The sequence below is a fragment of the Schistocerca serialis genome, chromosome 8 (genome assembly GCF_023864345.2).
Source record: "Schistocerca serialis cubense isolate TAMUIC-IGC-003099 chromosome 8, iqSchSeri2.2, whole genome shotgun sequence".
Classification (NCBI taxonomy): Eukaryota; Metazoa; Arthropoda; class Insecta; order Orthoptera; family Acrididae; genus Schistocerca; species Schistocerca serialis.
In genome coordinates, this window is record NC_064645.1 from 323,734,641 (window position 1) to 323,752,097 (window position 17,457).

At 42.1% G+C, this 17,457-nt stretch overlaps 1 protein-coding gene across 1 annotated transcript in view; it reads right to left on the reverse strand.

Moving 5' to 3' along the window:
- The window catches only part of LOC126416999 (cilia- and flagella-associated protein 44-like), a 582,681-nt gene that overhangs the window by 403,362 nt on the left and 161,862 nt on the right, over positions 1-17,457 (reverse strand). The window lies entirely within an intron of this gene.

The following is a 17,457-nucleotide window of genomic DNA, read 5'->3' on the forward strand; positions in this document are numbered from 1 at the left end:
CAAAGATATGAGCAAAATATATTTTTAAACCCTAATAGACAATTCAACCATTTTTTTATAAGTACCCAAGAAGTTGAAACATCAGATTTATTTACTTCAGTCCTATTTGTTTCTTTTTTCAAATGTTTGCAGTTAAATTGCTATAGATGAGTCTCTCTAAAAAAACACACAAATTCACATTTAAATGGCCACAAACAATGAACATGATTTCCACAACTTTACAATACATAATTATTTCATGTCTGCACTGCTTGCTAATCTAGTTTTCTTTGTACTTAATTTAGTCATTTAAAGCCACCAGATTCTGATTCCTCAGCTATCACATCCTCTCTTCTTTAAAAAAAATGGTAAAAGGTTTGCCTCTTGAAAAACGAGGAATATGGAGTTGGAGGCACTACTTGCAATTGCTTCTTTAGCTTTTGGTTTGTTAGCTTTTGATTCTTTAGCTATCTGAATAGAAGAAGGCAATTTGTTAAAATCAGACTGAAGAAATTCCAGGGAGTCTTTATATTACAAGTTTGGTATACCAAGGATAAAATACTGTGTCCCACAGGCTTTGTTCTTGGTCCTGTCCTTTGTAAATCAGACATTCATGATCTCCCCAAGCGTATACCTATGAACATATGCACATGACAGAAATATAACTGATAACTAGCTGCCAACACACACTCTCCAAGATGTAGTCAATGAAAACATTTGTCATACAAAATCCCGTCTTGTGGCAGGCAGATTACTAGTAAATATATTGGAACTGTATTGGAACTGTATGCATAAATTTTCAGCCAAGTCAGAATGTTAGCCTTTTATGCAGTAGGTGTGCTGGCAGAAACAGCAATGCCAATGAAAGGGTACCAATTTTCTTGGAATTCCTTTGAATAAAGCATTAAACTGAAAAGATCAATACTGGGATAATAACAGCATTGATACTTTGAAGCTTGCTAAGCCCTATTTAAGTCTGTTGTGATCTATGATCCGATTTTCATAAAATTTTTATGTCACAGAGAAAAGCAATGAGAACAATAGTAGTTAAGAAGAAAGCTGAGCACCATAAATCCAGATACAACAAAAAGACTGGCCTCAGTGGCCAATGACATTGGTCATGTATATGTGAGTTGTGCTTGCGGGAATGTGTGTGCATTGTCTACTTTAGAAGAAGGCCTTATAGCTGCAAGTCACGTGCTCAGTAATATTTTTGTTGTGCCTGTCTGCAATTCAACATCTCTGATTTGGTGATTAATAAGTTTTACAGTGCAGCCATTAGAATCCCTACACAAAAATCTAGATTGCCACCCTGATGATACTAGAAACAAAATGTAATTACAAATTAAAACACAGAACACAGAATACACAGAAATTATGTGGCAATGAAAATATAGTCAACTTCCATCATGAAAGGAGGTCAGTTTAATGTCCAATAAAAGAAAGATACAAACTGAAACAACTTCTACTCAATCACAATTCCTGCACAGTTCCTGAATTTTAGGAAACAGAATATTACTCTTCCCAAAATCTAACATTTTTCTTATTATGTGCTGCCAGTCCTGTTCCTAATCATAAAGCTGTAATATTTTCATATGGTGTACTTTCTTAATAAAACTGAAGGTTTAAGTAATATTTTTCTAGTAGTGTTTTGTGTATAGTATAAAACACAAATTTATATAATGTTGTATAATAACACACCTCATCACTGAAAAGGGCACGCTGACCTTACCACAATAACACAACATACAAAACATACATACATGTAGCAACTCATTTACTTAACTAAAAACAAGAATCACAAGAAAAGCTGTCTATGAGAGCTATACATTTCAGCAATATAAGTAAAAGGATAGACTGCTACTCACCATAAAGAAGCACACTGAGTTGCAGGTAGGCACAATGAAAAGACTATTACACATTTAGCTTTCAGCCAAAGCTTTCTTCAAAACAGAAAATACACATATCCAATCACACAAGCAAGCACACCTCACACACAAATGATAGCCATCTCCACAGCTCAGAACGAAATGCATCTATCATGTTGAACAAAAGCAGCATACTGGAGGCAGCAGGAAAGGGGGAGGGATAGCAGGATACAGGTGTGCAGAGAGAAGAGGTCTGCCTGGCGCAGCATTCAGGAACTAGATGGAGACCTGACAAAACTGCTAGGTGCAGTGACGAGAGGTTGTGGGATAGGGAGGGGGTCGGGAGCAGAATGTGAGAGCAGCTAGGAAGGGAAAAAACAGGCAGGTGCACTGGAAGAGTTTGGGACACAATGAGGGTGGGGAACATGAACAGGAAGGAGGTGATAGGACAGAGTGCATGATAACTGTTGGGTGGAGGGTGGGGGGACAGTAGGTTACCATAGGTTGAGGCCAGGATAGTATCAGGAGCAAAGAATGTGTTATAAGGATAACTCCTATCTGCACAGTTCAGAAAATCTGCTGATCAAGGGAGGATCCAGACAGCCATTGAAATCAAGCATGTTAGGTTCAGCTGCATGTTGTGCAATTGGGGGTGGGGGGTTACCTTGCTCTTGGCCACAGTTTGGCAGTTGCTGTTCATCCTGGTGGACAGCTAGTCGGTAGTCATAAGCTGTGCAAAGATTGCAGCAAAGTTGGTATATGATATGGCTGCCTTCACAGGTGGCTCAGCATCTGATGGGGTAGGATAAGTCTGTGATAGGGCTGGTATAGTGAATGCTCGGTGGATGGACTAACAAGTCTTACATCTGGGTCTTCCAAAGGGTGTGGCAAGGATTTGGGACTGGAAGCGGCATAGGGGTAGACTAGGATGTTGTGGAGGTTGGGTGGGTGACAGAACACCACTTTAAGAGGGGTGGGAAGTATCCTGAGTAGGATATGCCTCATTTCAGGGCATGATGATAGATTATCAAAGTCCTGACAAAGGTTGTGATTCAGTAGTTCCAATCTGGGGTAGTACAGGGTGATGAAGGGGGCATTCCTTTGTAGCTGGTTCTCGGGAGGGAGTGGGGAAATGGTGTGAGAGATCTGTTTGCAGACTAGGTCTGGAGGCAGTTCCTGTCTGTGAAGGCCTTGGTGAGGCCTTCAGCATACTGAGCAGGGGAGTTCACGTGACTGCAGATATGCTGTACCCAAGTGACCACATTGTATGAGAGGGATTTTTTGTTGTGGAAGGGATGACAGATGTAGAAATGCAGATACTGTTGGTGGTTGGTGGGTTTACTGTGGGCAGATGTGTAGTTGGAGCCATCAAAGAGGAGTAGGTCAATGTCCAGGAAGGGTGTATGCTAGGTTGAGGAAGACTAGGTGAAGTGGATGGGAGAGAAGGTATTAGGGTTGTAAAGCAATGAGGACACAGTGTCTTGGCCTGGATATTATCAATGAATGTGAATCAGACTACGGGTTTAGCATTTTGGAAGGCTAGGAAGGTTTCCTCTACATGGGCCAAAAACAGGATGGCACGGGAAAGTGCCATGCAGGTGCCCGTTGGCTATGCCAAGGATTTGTTTGTTTACCTTCCCTTCAAAGATGAAGTAGTTGTATGTTAGGATACAGTTAGTAAGGTGTATGAGGAATGAGGTAGTGGTTTTGGAGTCTGAAGGCCACTGGGGAAGATAGTTTTCAATAGCAGCAAGACCGTGGGCATGACAGATGTTGGTGTGTAGGGAAGTGGCATTAACAGTGATGAATAGGGATCCGGGAGGTACAGGACTGGGGATGGCTGAGAGTCAATGAAGGAAGTGGTTGTTATCTTTGATGTGGAGGGCTAGATATTGGGCAAGTGGTTGGAGGTTTTGCTCAATGAGTGCCAAAATTCTTTCAATAACCAGCTACAAGTTTGTGAATTTTGAGAAGCATGTATGAGGTGGGTGTGCAGGATGCTGTAGGGAAATGGATTCAGCAGAGTCAGGGAAGGGCCTAAGGCTTTAGTGTGGAATGGGATCACTCTGGCAGAGTTTATAGGCAAAGGAATCAGACGACAGGCAGAGGCTTCCAACCATGTAATGACTGTAATTCATGACAATAGTGGTGCAACCTTTCTCAGCATGTATGATGATTGAAGGCACGGGCGTGATCAGCTGCATGGCATCCTCCTATGCCAACCTGCTTATGGGTCATCTAGAAGAAAACTTCCTAGCCACTCAAAATGTCAATTCCCTCATCTGATTCAGGTTCATTGATAATATCTTCATGATCTGGACTCAGGGCCAAGATACCCTATCCTCATTCCATCACAACCTCAACACTGTCTCTCCCATCCATTTCACCTGATCCTCCTCAATCCAGTGTGCCACCTTCCTGGACACTGATCTCCTCCTCTCTGATTGCTCCATCTACATCTTTGTCTACATTAAACAGATCCACCAACAACAGTACCAGCATTGCGACATCTGTCATCCCTTACACACCAAAAAATCCCTCCCACACAGCCTGGCTACTTGGAATGGTTTACCTCCCGTAACATGAACTTCCCAGCCAGTATACTGAAGGCTTCATCAAGGCCTTCACAGACAAGCACAACTCTCACATCTAGTCCGCAAACCAATCTCCCATGCCATTTCCCCACACACCGCAAAGAACCAGCTACAATGGAGTACCCCCTTCACCACCCTGTATTACCCCAGACTGGAACTACTGAACAACACGCTTTGTCAGGACTTTGATTATCTATCATCATGTCCTGAAATGAGGGATACCCTACTCAGAGTCCTTCCTGCCCCTCTTAAAGTGGTGTTCTGTCACCCACCCAACCTGCACAACATCGTAATCCAGCCCCATGCTGCTCCTAATCCCAACTCCTTGTCACATCAATCCTAATCCTACGGAAGATCCAGATGTAAGACTTGTCCAATCCATTCACTGAACACTCTCTATACCAGCCCTGTCACAGGCTTATCCTAGCCCATCAGAGGCTGGGTCAGCTGTGAAGACATTCATGTCATATACCATTTCTGCTGCAATCTTTGCATAGCTTTTTGTACTGGTATGACTACCAACAAGCCATACACCAAGATGAACAACAAATACTAAATTGTCGCCAAGAGCAAAGCAATGCCCTATTGCACAACATGCAGCTGAACGTAACATGTTTCATTTCAATGACTGCTTCACAGTCGGGGCCATCTGTGTTCTACCCTCTACCACCTGTTTTTCTGGATTGCACAGATGGCAGTTATCCCTAAAACACATTTTCTGCTACTGAAATTATCCTGGCCTCAACCTATGGTAAACTACTGTCCTCAAACCCTCCACCTAACAGTTTCCGCTCCTCAGTCCTATCACCTTCTCCCTGTTCACATTCCCCACCCTCATTGTGTCCCATACACTGTTGTCAGTGCATCCTCCTGAATTTTTCCTTCCTTGCTCCTCTTATCCTCTTATATTCCTCCCCCCCCCCCCCCCCCTCCCCCCCGCAACCTCTCAACTCTGCAGCTGGCAGTCTTGTCAAGCCTCCATCTAGTCCCTGCTGCACACTCCGCCAGACAGCATTCTTCTCTTCCCTCTTCATGTACACACATATTCTTTTCCAGTAAAGGCAGTATAATTATTGAACTCGACCTCTGACTACAACCTGATTTACTCAGCCAGCTTTGAGGGGGGGGGGGGGGGGTATACAGTTTAATTAAAAAAATCACTACACAGGTGATAAGTGACAGTAAAAAAAAGACCAGTTGAGGACTGCCATTTGATATCCATGCTGGATAAAGGTCTCTTCTATACTCATCCATGCATGCAACTTTTACCTATAAAAATCTATGTTGCTCCGCACATCTACATCTAAATCTAAATCTACGTATATACTCTGCAAGTCACTGTGAAACGTGTAACATTGGGTACAGTTTATTGCACCGTGTAATAGGGTTCCATCTTATTCCATTCACAGATAGAGCACAGGAAGAGTGACTGCCATGTAGATGTCTCTGTGGAAGCTCTTCTTCACCTAATTTTATCTGTGTGACCTCTAAAAGTATGTTGGAAGAGAAAGAAAAGAGTATGAAACTGCACTTGAACCAGAGGGTTGGAGCAGTTGAAATGAGGAAGGTGAAGGACTGTTGGATTTTCGCCATAAGAATAGTTTGTTAGTTGGAGACTTCTGGTTCAAGAAAAATGAGCCACAAGATTACCAGGTACAGTAATAACTTTGGTAGAAATTTGGTAGCTGACTATACCATCCACGATAGTGAAATGAATAAGAATATCACAGATATCGCTGTAACACTCTCAGAGGCCTTAAATAGTGACCATTGACAACTAATAACTAATCTGAGAGGGGCTTAAGATAAGAAAGGGACAGGAAACCAGGGCCAAAATATTAAGCTATGGAAGCTGAAAGACGAAGGGAGCAGAGTAGAGTACCTCAGAATATTTATGGCAAATCTCGTAATGGTAGAATCAAAAATGGTGGAAGAAGAATGGGACTGAGTCCAGAGGAAATGTGACAGAAGCAGTAAGTGCGGGAACAACCAATAAAAAGAGAAGTAAAATGACACCATAATGGAATGAAGTAAGACATAGCACAGAAGAAGAAGCACCAGTAAAGAAAGACAGAGGAAAAAAGAGTGGTGACAGAAGGCAGATGAAGGTGGCTGGAAGAGTGGACTAGAATGATGGAGGAGGATAGCTAAGGTTCAAAAAAGATCCTATACTGGATGGTTAAATGTAAGAGGTGGAATGATATGACGGTCTATGTTCAAAAGGTAAATAAAAGTGGTCAAGAGGTAGAAAATAAGGAGGAATTGAAGAACATGTGAAGGGAGTATTTTGAAGAACTCTTGAATCCAAAAGAGACCTGGAAAAGGAGCAAGAAGAGGAACTGGGAACAGAAAAGGACTTAACATGGAGAGAAGTAGCAAATACGTTGAGATATATGAAGGCAAGAAAGACACCAAGTTTGGATGAGCTGAGTGTAGAGATGCTGAGAGCCTCTATCAATTGATAAAAAGTGCATGGGAAGAGATGAGGACTCCCAAACCCTGGAAAATGAAAATAACTGTCGCAGTTTTCAATAAATGTAATACGAGTGCAGAAACTACTTGGTAACTACATTGATGAGCCATTGTGGAAACATCTTTAGAAAGTTCTAGAAATATTAATTTGATCAAAACAGAAGGAAGGCTGGGAGAACAACAACATGGGTTTAGAGCAGGGTGGTCCAAATTAGTATAACCAACCCCAGGGATGGAGGGGTGGCTACAATATCACGATGGTAGATGGCACAAAGTTGAGGCAGGGAAGCAGGCCAGTGTAGGCCCAAGGAGATGCAACTGTCAAAACTAAAGCTTTATTTTCTACTTGTGAGTGCTGCACTGGTGAGGGATGGTGACCATACCCCCACTCCACAGGAAGAGGGCTGAATGACAAGTGAAATGTCAGTTAATGTCCAGCCACCTAGATGCAACATGCACATGAACAGCTTTACCGATACCTAAGCTCAGCGCATGGCACATGAACCCATTGTATGAATTGCATCTGGTGTCAGCATTGCACAAAGATGGTCAACAATTTGCTATTATTGCCAGCTCTGTCGTGAGTGAATGCCTCACGATGGCCATCAGTGGTAGCACAGAGGTGTGCCCGATACGTGACAGAAGATGGCTGCCATTCACAGGATAAGACCCACTGCCCCTTGGCCAGAATCCAGCTGCTGTTGGAGTGACCTCAGAAGATCCGGTGCACTGTGGCACTATCCACAGCATGAACTTAGCACTAAAACCTTATACAGTGATGGAGACCAAAATTAATGACTGCTGCTCGTGGCTCCATGTGGTCCCCTCATTTGGTGTACCACCCACATCGTGGTAGAGTGCTACTCTGGGCCATGAACAAAGCTGCTATGAACATAACAGCTATTTATACAAGATAGCAGCACACCTGTTACCCCAACACATTGCTTCTAGTCACATTCTTGACAACACTACTGAAATCCTCTGATGAGATAATCCCCTTGCCTGTTTTTTGCATTACCACAGAGCTGTCAGGTTTCACCAAGAAAGCCTGACCTGGCTCATGATAATTCAACAGCTCAGTTGCTATAGCAGAAATGAAAACATCCTACATTCGCCAGCTACTAGCAGCTGCTCCACATATTCTCACTGATTTGCTCATAAATGGTAGTAGCACTAGACTATCCCTCTCCACAGGAAGACTCAGCCCCTCAGGTCCCGTTTTATGACTGATTTACAGCAGCATATCACCACAGGATGTGTACGGGGACAAGAAAAAAAATTTCTGGATTTTTCCTGGAATTCCCAGTTAAAAATACACTTTCTCCAGGTGAAAATGCACGTTTTTCAGGTGAAAATGTGCTATACTCTGGGTGAAAGTACATTTTTTCAATGTTAAAAGTGACAATATGTTTTCATTCATATCTGTAAAACGTATCAAGTTTTTATGGACCGGTATAGAACTTCCCGGCATTCCCTGCAAAAAACAAAACACTTTGGAAGGATCTTCAATGTGTGGTAACAAGTACAGTGCATGTTTTCGTACCACAAAGTATAGATATGAATTCACCAAATACAGAAATATAGTTTCTGAACATAGAACGCCAAAAGCAGTAGCACTCTGAGTGGCCTGACAGTGAGCTATGAATTAAGAAAAATACGGTGTGATAATATGTATCCTTGCTTTGTGAAATATGACTACTAGATATTTTTCATTAAGAGAAGCTAAGCTTTATAAAACTTGTCATCAAAAATTTTTTGCTGTTTTTTCCAAAGATGTGGTGAAGGCAGGATCCTAAAAGCACCGCTTAATTTGCAGCAGCTGAATATTTCTGAGAAGCATAATTGTAAATTTCATTGCTGTACACTGAACATTTCATAGGTTACAAGGCTGAATACATGTTCTGTCAAGCAATTCAACTTTTCCATAGAAAAGACAATCACACGTGAAACTGGTTTTTCCCAGATTTCCCAATTGCCCCAGGGTGTATACACCTTGATCACATGTACAAACAAGTTCTCATAATAGGGGTGTCTGGCAGTCCGACCCCCATGATTCAGAGACCACATTTAATTTACAAACCTTACTTGGCAGATTCCCTCTTATGCTATTAAGCTGCTTATATCAGCTCACTTAACAAACCATTAGTTCATCACATCGTGCTTTTATACTTCTACATCCTGCCAGTCATGTGCCCTTGGCAATTCTGCTTGGAAATGTTCAAGGCTCGTTTCTTGACCTCACATCCTTTTAAAGTCTAGGAAATACATTTCTCATCAACATTCACTCAACAATATTCAACATTTACTCACTTTCATGCTCTAGGGTTCAAGTATACTGGAACCTGAGCTACTGGCAGATTGGGTTGATGTGCAGCTCTCCAGCTCAGATAAATGAAGGCTATGCACAGCTGATTTGGAGCCACTGAGGCACTATGTATTGCAATGCTGAAGTTCATGTCATTCGTCATTGCACTTTCCTAAACTGCTTAACATGCTACATCAACTGTTCTGTTGAAATCCACCCTTCCTGTGTGGCTATCAATTGGTTCAGGAAATGGAACAGGTATAGTTTTAATGAGTTGTTCAGGAAGGTTAGACTCTGCTTCAGCAATACAATCAGCGGTTTGTCTGACCAGTATGACTGTGACTGTCACACGCTCAACAGGGTAATTCCTGTAACCATTGCTGGTAGATGGAAGGTCGTCCCTGGCATGGCACATGCCTGCCTTTATTCCACAACCCACTGCCTTTCATTTCCTTTTGCCTTGCCGTCGAGCCTTCCGTGCTCATAGCAGCTTGTATAACTACCACATTACTGGACATGGAATAAATCGAGTGTAGCTTTGCTTGTTGGAAATAAGGTTTAGGTTTGACAGTGTCCCTTGGAAAATCTTGTCCATTTGTGATGCCTACAAATAGCTGCACTGATCATATGTTTATGCCAGTTTGATTCACCTGGACTGGACACACTGTGATCTTCTCCCTCCAACAATACTGCAGTTCCTGTTCTGTCTACACCATATGTCTGTACCCCTCCTCAGACGTCAACAACACACCAGCTGTTCTCACTTTTAAAAACTTCTCTGTGGCTGACCATTTCACTAGATAGGGATGAATTGTGGATGCTTCCTCTCCACCTGGAATCCAACCAGTATGTACAACTCTGCCTGGCCAGTCCTCACCTCTACTGAAGCCATACCATATTAAAAAGGTAAACTCTGTTTACTCGGTTCTGCTATCAGTCTCTGTTCCAAGGGCAGTTCCCCCTGCACTCTTGGCAACCCCCACAAGTATTGCTCTGTGATAGGACAGGACTCAGGCTGCTTATGTAATGTGTGATGGATAGCTTCCTGTAAGGCTGCCATTAATTCTCATGCACACCACACGCTGTCTGCTAACAACTGTATCAGCCTTGTCATAATGGCTCTTCCATCTAGTGTAGACACCTGTGTTTGCTTGATTCCTAGATCTCAATTCAAAGCATCCTCTGATGCCTTTGTGTATTCCATCTCCAAGCTTGTCAGCTTCCATAGCATATGCATACTGTTCAACATTCTGTTCTCTAAGCTTGCTATCTACATGGTCTGACACTCTAACACCGACTCACTAACCTCTGACTATTTCTTCACAGTCTCATTATCTCCTTCAACTCCTGATGTCACTGGTATCTGTTGTCCCAAACACAAGTCTTCAAAACTCTCCATCCTTGCCCCTTCTTGCCTTAACCATATCAAACAGCAATGGCATTTTTCTGCCATACTACCTCATATGGAGATAACCCTGTATTAGTGTGGACCTTTGAATTGTAAGATAACATGGCAATTGAGAGATATGTGTCCCAGGCATTTTGATGTGGATTCGTCCACCTGCTTAGGTGTGTGGTAGTGTACTCCCCTCCCATGCAAGTGGGCCTGGGTTCAATTCTGCCGGGTTGGAAATTTCCTCCACTCAGGGACTGGGTGTTGTGTTGTCCTCATCATCATTTCATCCTCATCACCACAAGTCGCCCAATGTGGCGTCGACTGAAATAAGACTTGCATTTGGCGGCCGAACTTCCCCGCATGGGGCCTTCCAGCCAATGATGCCATACACTCATTTCCATTTTTTGATGTGGTTTCAAATCGTAGCTTAATATCATTATGATTGTACAATCCACCTGTTCCATCTACCATCTGATTGTTGGCTGAGTGGACTAATTTTCAGTTTCTTCACATGCAACAAGCGGCACAATTCTTTTATCAAGTCTGACTAAAAATTTGTCCCTTGATCAGCAATCACTGTCTCTGACACCCAAAACTTATGTATCGGACTTGTTCATCATTGTTTCTGCAACTGTAACACTTGCTGGTTCGGCATGGCAATCATTTCTGCATGCGAATAAAAGTGATCTATTATCATTTCCAACAACTTCAACATTCTAGTACTCTCTGTAATGGTATTCATTTATGACTCAAGTCCACACCAATGCACAGTGCACATAATTTCTCATATATTGATCCACATGTCCCTTCCACCAATACCTCTCAGTCACCTTCATTTCATTGCTCTGCATCCTCCATGACCAGATAACACATGATCACGCACCTCCATCAGGACTTCTTCCTTCAACTTAGCCAGTACTACTATTCACAGCCCTAACCTAGTTACCTTCCACAAAAGATCATCACACATGCTGAACTCTGTTCCCACTCTGTAGAGATTGCAGTCACTGTCAGCATCCTGCACTGCTTGCCATTCAGTAATGCCATAACCCAGTACTGGACCCTCTGTTGTCCAATGGAGATGACACCACCAACTCTAACTCCAACTGCAGCCAACACCAGGGATGGAGGAATGCCTATGATGTCAAGATGGAAGGCAGAGGAGGGATGAGGCAGGCTCGCCAGCCAGTGAAGACCCTGAGAAATGCTGCTGTCAAAATTAATAGTTCAATTTCTTCTTGTATATAACTGCTGTCACTTGTGCTCTGTGTGACCCCATTGCATGAGTTGCACCACAAACATCTACCATCAGCATTGCACGAAGGAGGTTAGCAGTCTTGCTATGGTTGCCAGCTCTGTGGTGGATGATTGCATCCCAGGAGTCGATGGTGGGTAGCATAGAGGCCCACCCACCATGATGGTGCAAGACGGATGCCATGCAGTGGATGCAACCCACTGTCCCCTGGACAGGAGTCTGGCTGCTGATGGAATGAGCTGGAAGGCCCACTGTACTGTGGCACTAAGTTTGGAGGGCATACTTAGCACTGGAAGTTGGTACTACATCAGAGACTCAAATTTGTGACTGCTGCTGGTGGCTCCATATGGTCCCCTGGTGTTAGCTGTAGCCCCCACATCCTGGTAGACCATTGGGCTGTGAATGAAACTGCAATGAAAATAGCAGCAATCTGCTAATGTTCTGCAAAATTACATTTATTTGGTCACGAACCGGCTTTCAGATTCTCAGGTCACCTTCAGGCGATAAGTGAATGTCGTAAACAAAGAAAAACATGACGTAAGACTTAAACAGATATTATTTGTATAGAAGATGAAAAATTATGAAGTGTTTACAAAGGAAAATATTACAGCAATTACATTAACTAAAAAGGGTAAACAAAGTGTTTATATAGAGATATATATATCGAATGATGAGAAATAAAATGAATTTACAGTCTGAATATAGTATTTGTAATAAAACTTAATTTAACAGGGGGGAAAATGGAAACTGAATCCTATCATTTAATACTAGGCTGGCATTCTGTGTCATGTGTTTGTTGATTTCCATTATTTCCAGTAGGGTCATCATTCTGCTTTTTTTATGAAATGTAAAACTTCACATTCCATGTCATATGGATGGTATTCAGCTAAAAAATTATCAGCAAAGGTTGAATCTTTCTTCCTTAATCACCAGTTTCTCTCATGTTCACATAGCCTAATAGCCACAGCTCTCCATGACTGTCACAGCATGCAAAAGTGGTGCAATTTTATTCAGTTTCTTTTTTTGTAGAATAGTATCAACTGAGGCAGAGCTGTAGCCATTGGTGGAACTGATTTGTTGGATGGTTTGTAGTTCTGTTTTAAAGGCTGATTTGGATAATAAAACAGATATGAGGTGATGCACCACTGACTGGAAAGGTCCATGTTTGTGGCTGTAAGGATGCTGGGAGCTTGCACAGATTACTGTATCAGTAGCTATGTTTTTTTTCTGTAAATGCTAAAAAATGAAAATCTGCAAACAAGACACAGAATGACAGCCTAGCATTAAATGATCAGGCTCAATTTCCATTTTCCCCCTTGTTAAATTAAGTTTTATTTTGGATCATTTGTTATATTTATCTCCAAATAAAATTTTTGTTTTAGCTTTTTCGTTAATGTAATTACTGTAATATTTTCTATGTAAACACTTTGTCACTTTTGTATCTTCTGTACAAATAGTATCCATGTGAATTGCACATCATGTTTATCTCAATTTGCAACATTCAGTTGTCACCTGAATATATCCTGAGAAACCAAAAGTCAGTTTGTGGCCAAATAAATATAATTTTGCAGAAGACCTGGAAGTGTTTTCCTTTATAATATTGTTATCATGTTCTGCCAAGCACCAACAGAAAATTCAGTTAGTGTTAACAGCTTTCTGTACAAAATAGCAGCTAGTGTTACTTAAACATCAATAAACTATTGATTAATCAATAGTGTAGGTATCGGTAGTCTACTTTAATTATTGTCAGTCATATTCTTTATAATATGATGCCTCTTTAATTTGCATGTGAAAGTTGTCTGATCCAATTATCTCCATGGCATGTGGGTCGCAGATGTAAAGAAGGTAGCAAGGAGGTATTTAATCATCATCAAGTACGGCAGCACCTCAGCCAGTCTGTACTGTTTATACATGTTGTAAGTATGTTAGCCTCTGTGGGGGAGGGAATGAGAGAGAGAGAATTTTCTTGTTTGTCTACCAGTGCTGACAAGGATGTAAGGGTCTCATACCAATCAGCTGCTATGGTAAAAATTATATGCATAAATAATATGGATTCATGAATACACATTATACAGATGGTGATTTTCAAAAGTGGCCTTTTTTTTTTTTTTTTTTTTTTTTACTGGTTTGATGTGACCCACCACGAATTCCTCTCCTGTTTTAACCTCTTCATCTCAATGTAGCACTTGCAACCTATGTCCTCAATTATTTGCTGGATGTATTCCAATCTCTGTCTTCCTCTACAGTTTTTGCCCTTTAAAGCTCCCTCTAGTACCATTGTAGTCATTCACTCATATCTTAACAGATGTCCTATTATCCTGTCCCTTCTCTTTACCCGTGTTTTCCACATATTCCTTTCCTCTCCGATTCTGCGCAAAGCTTCCTCATTCCTTACCCTATCAGTCCACTTAATTTTCAACATTTGTCTGTAGCATCACATCGCAAATGCTTCAATTCTCTTCTGTTCCAGTTTTCCCATAGTCCATGTTTCACTAACATACAATGTTGTACACAATGTGATCAAAACCAGACACCCTGAAAAACATAAGTTTTTCATATTAGGTGCATTGTGTTGCCACCTACTGCCAGACCAGGTACTCCACATCAGTGACCTCAGTAGTCATTAGACATCGTGAGAGAGCAGAATGGGACGTTCCGCGAAATTCATGGACTTCAAACGTGGTCAGGTGATTGGGTGTCACTTGTGTCATACATCTGTACACAAGATTTCCACACTTCTAAACATTCCTAGGTCCACTGTTTCCGATGTGATAGTGTAGTGGAAACATGAAGGGACATGACAGCATAAAAGCTTACAGGCCGACCTCACCTGTTGTCTGACAGAAACTGCCGACAGCTGAAGAAGGTCGTAATTTGTAATAGGCAGACATCTATCCAGACCATCACACAGAAATTCCAAAATGCATCAGGATCCACTGCAAGAACTATGATGACAGTTAGGCAGGAGGTGAGAAAACTTGCATCTCATAGTCATGCAGCTCCTCATAATCCACACATCATGCCAGTAAGTGCCAAACAATGCCTTGCTTGGTGTAAGAGGAGCCTAAACATTGGATAATTGAACAGTGGAAAAATGTTAAGTGGAGTGACGAATCATGGCACACAATGTGAAGATCTGATGGCAGGGTGTAGGTATGGCGAATGCCTGGTGAACATCATCTGCCAGCATGTTTACAGCCAACAGTAAAATTCGGAGGCGGTGGTGTTATGGTGTGGTAGTGTTTTTCATGGAGGGGCTTGCACTCGTTGATGTTTTAAGCACCTTCTTGCTTCCCACTGTTGAAGAGCAACTCGGGGACGGCAATTGCATCTTTCAACACGACTGAGAACATGTTCAAAATGCATGGCCTGTGGTGGATTGGTTACATGACAATAACATCTCTGTATTGGACTGGCTTGCACTGAGTCCTGACCTTAATCCTATAGAATACCTTTGGGATGTTTTGGAACACTGACTTCGCCAAGCCTCACCAACCAACATCAATACCTCTCCTCAGTGCAGCACTCCGTGAAGAATGGGCTGCCATTCCCCAAAAAACCTTTCAGTACCTGATGAATGTGTGCCTGCAAGAGTGGAAGCTGTCATCAAGACTAAGGGTAGACCAAAACCATACTGAATTCCAGCATAATGGATGGAAGGCACCGGAAACTTGTAAGTTATTTTCAGCCAGGTGTCTGGATACTTTTGATCACATATTGTACATTCTCAGAAATTTGTTCCTCAAATTAAGGCCGATATTTGATATTACTAGACTTCTCTTGGGCAGGAATGCTCTTTTTGCCAATGCCAGTCTGCTTTCGATGTCCTCCTTGCACCATCCATCATTGGTTATTTTACTGCCTAGGTAGCAGAAATCTGTAACTTCATCTACGAGGTGGAATCCAAAATTTTCAGGACTGGTGCTGCCATCTCGAAAGTAGGAGTAGTAGATCTTTGCAACACTAGGTGGCAATAGCTGCATATCTGATGAGTCAGTGTGCAGAGAGGCATTCAGCTGGGAGGACATGTTGCATGTCCACAGTGATTTCCGTAATACTCTGTGTTTGGTGTGTGGCAATTTTACGATGGATCTGCAAACAGAACAGCGTGTGTGTATCAGATTCTATGTGAATCTCAGGAAAAGTGCTAGAGAGACCCTTACAATGATTCAACAAGTGTTTGGGGGACAGAGCATGAGCCGTACGCGTGTGTTTGAGTGGCATGCTCAGGGCCAGTCATACAGATGTCAAAGATAATGTTCACACTGGAAGGCCCGTTAGCTGCACAACGCCAGACGTTGTTGCCAAACTTCAACAACTGGTTTGTGCGAATCGACGTCAAACCATTCAAGATCTTGCAGATGAACTGGGTACTGGTTATGGGATATGTCAACGAATATTGATTGATGAATTGGGCATGCACCACGTCACCGAAAAATTTGTGCCAAGGATCTTGACTGCCGATCAGAAGGCACAGCATGTTGAAGTGTGCATGGACCTACATCAGACTGCATCTGATGATCCAACCTTCTTGTCACGCGTTATCACCAGCGACGAGAGCTGGATTTACCAAACAGTGAATTCCGTATACTAATGTGACGTTTTGCGACGTCTCCGTGAAAACGTGTGGTGACAATAACCTGAACTTTGGCACCAAGGGAACTGGCTGCTGCATCACAACAACACACCCTGTCACATATCCTTGCTCACTAGGACCTTTTTGGCAATAAACAACATGGCAATTGTAGCCCACCCACTGTACTCGCCAGATTTGGCACCTTGTGACTTCGCACTATTCCCAAAACTGAAAGGCCATCGGTTTGACACTCTAGAGAGGAATCAAGAAGCATCACTGGCAGTATAAACACCATCAAAAAACAGAAAACAGAACTTCCAGAAAAGGTCTGACTAGTGGCAGAAGCGCTGGGACTGGTGTGTACGTGCAGATGAGAACTACTTCGAGGGTGATGGTGACCATTAGTTCAAAGGTAAGGTTTTCAATAGATGGCAGCACCAGTCCCGAAAATGTTGGATAGAACCTCATACTTCGTGACCATCAATCCTGATGTTAAGTTTCTTGCTGTTCTCATTTCTACTTCTGCTTGTTACCTTTGTCTTTCTTCGATTTACTGTCAATCCATACTCTGCACTCATTAGACTGTTCATTCTGTTCAGCAGGTCATGCAATTCTTCTTAACTTTCACTTAGGATAGCAATATCATCAGTGAATCGTATCATTGATATCCTTTCACCTTGAATTTTAATTCCACTCCTGAACCTTTCTTTTATTTCCATCATTGCTTCCTCGATATACAGACTGAACAGTAGGGCTGAAAGGCTACATCCTTGTCTTACACCCTTTCTAATAAGAGCACTTCATTCTTGGTAATCCACTCTTATTATTCCCTCTTGGCTGTTGCACATATTGTGTATAACCCATCTCTCCCTATAGCTTACACCTATTTTTCTCAGAATTTCGGACATCTTGCACCATTTCACATTCTCGAAGGCTTTTTCCAGGTCAACAAATCCTATGAACATGTCTTGATTTTTCTTTAGTTTTGCTTCCATTATTAACCACAATGTCA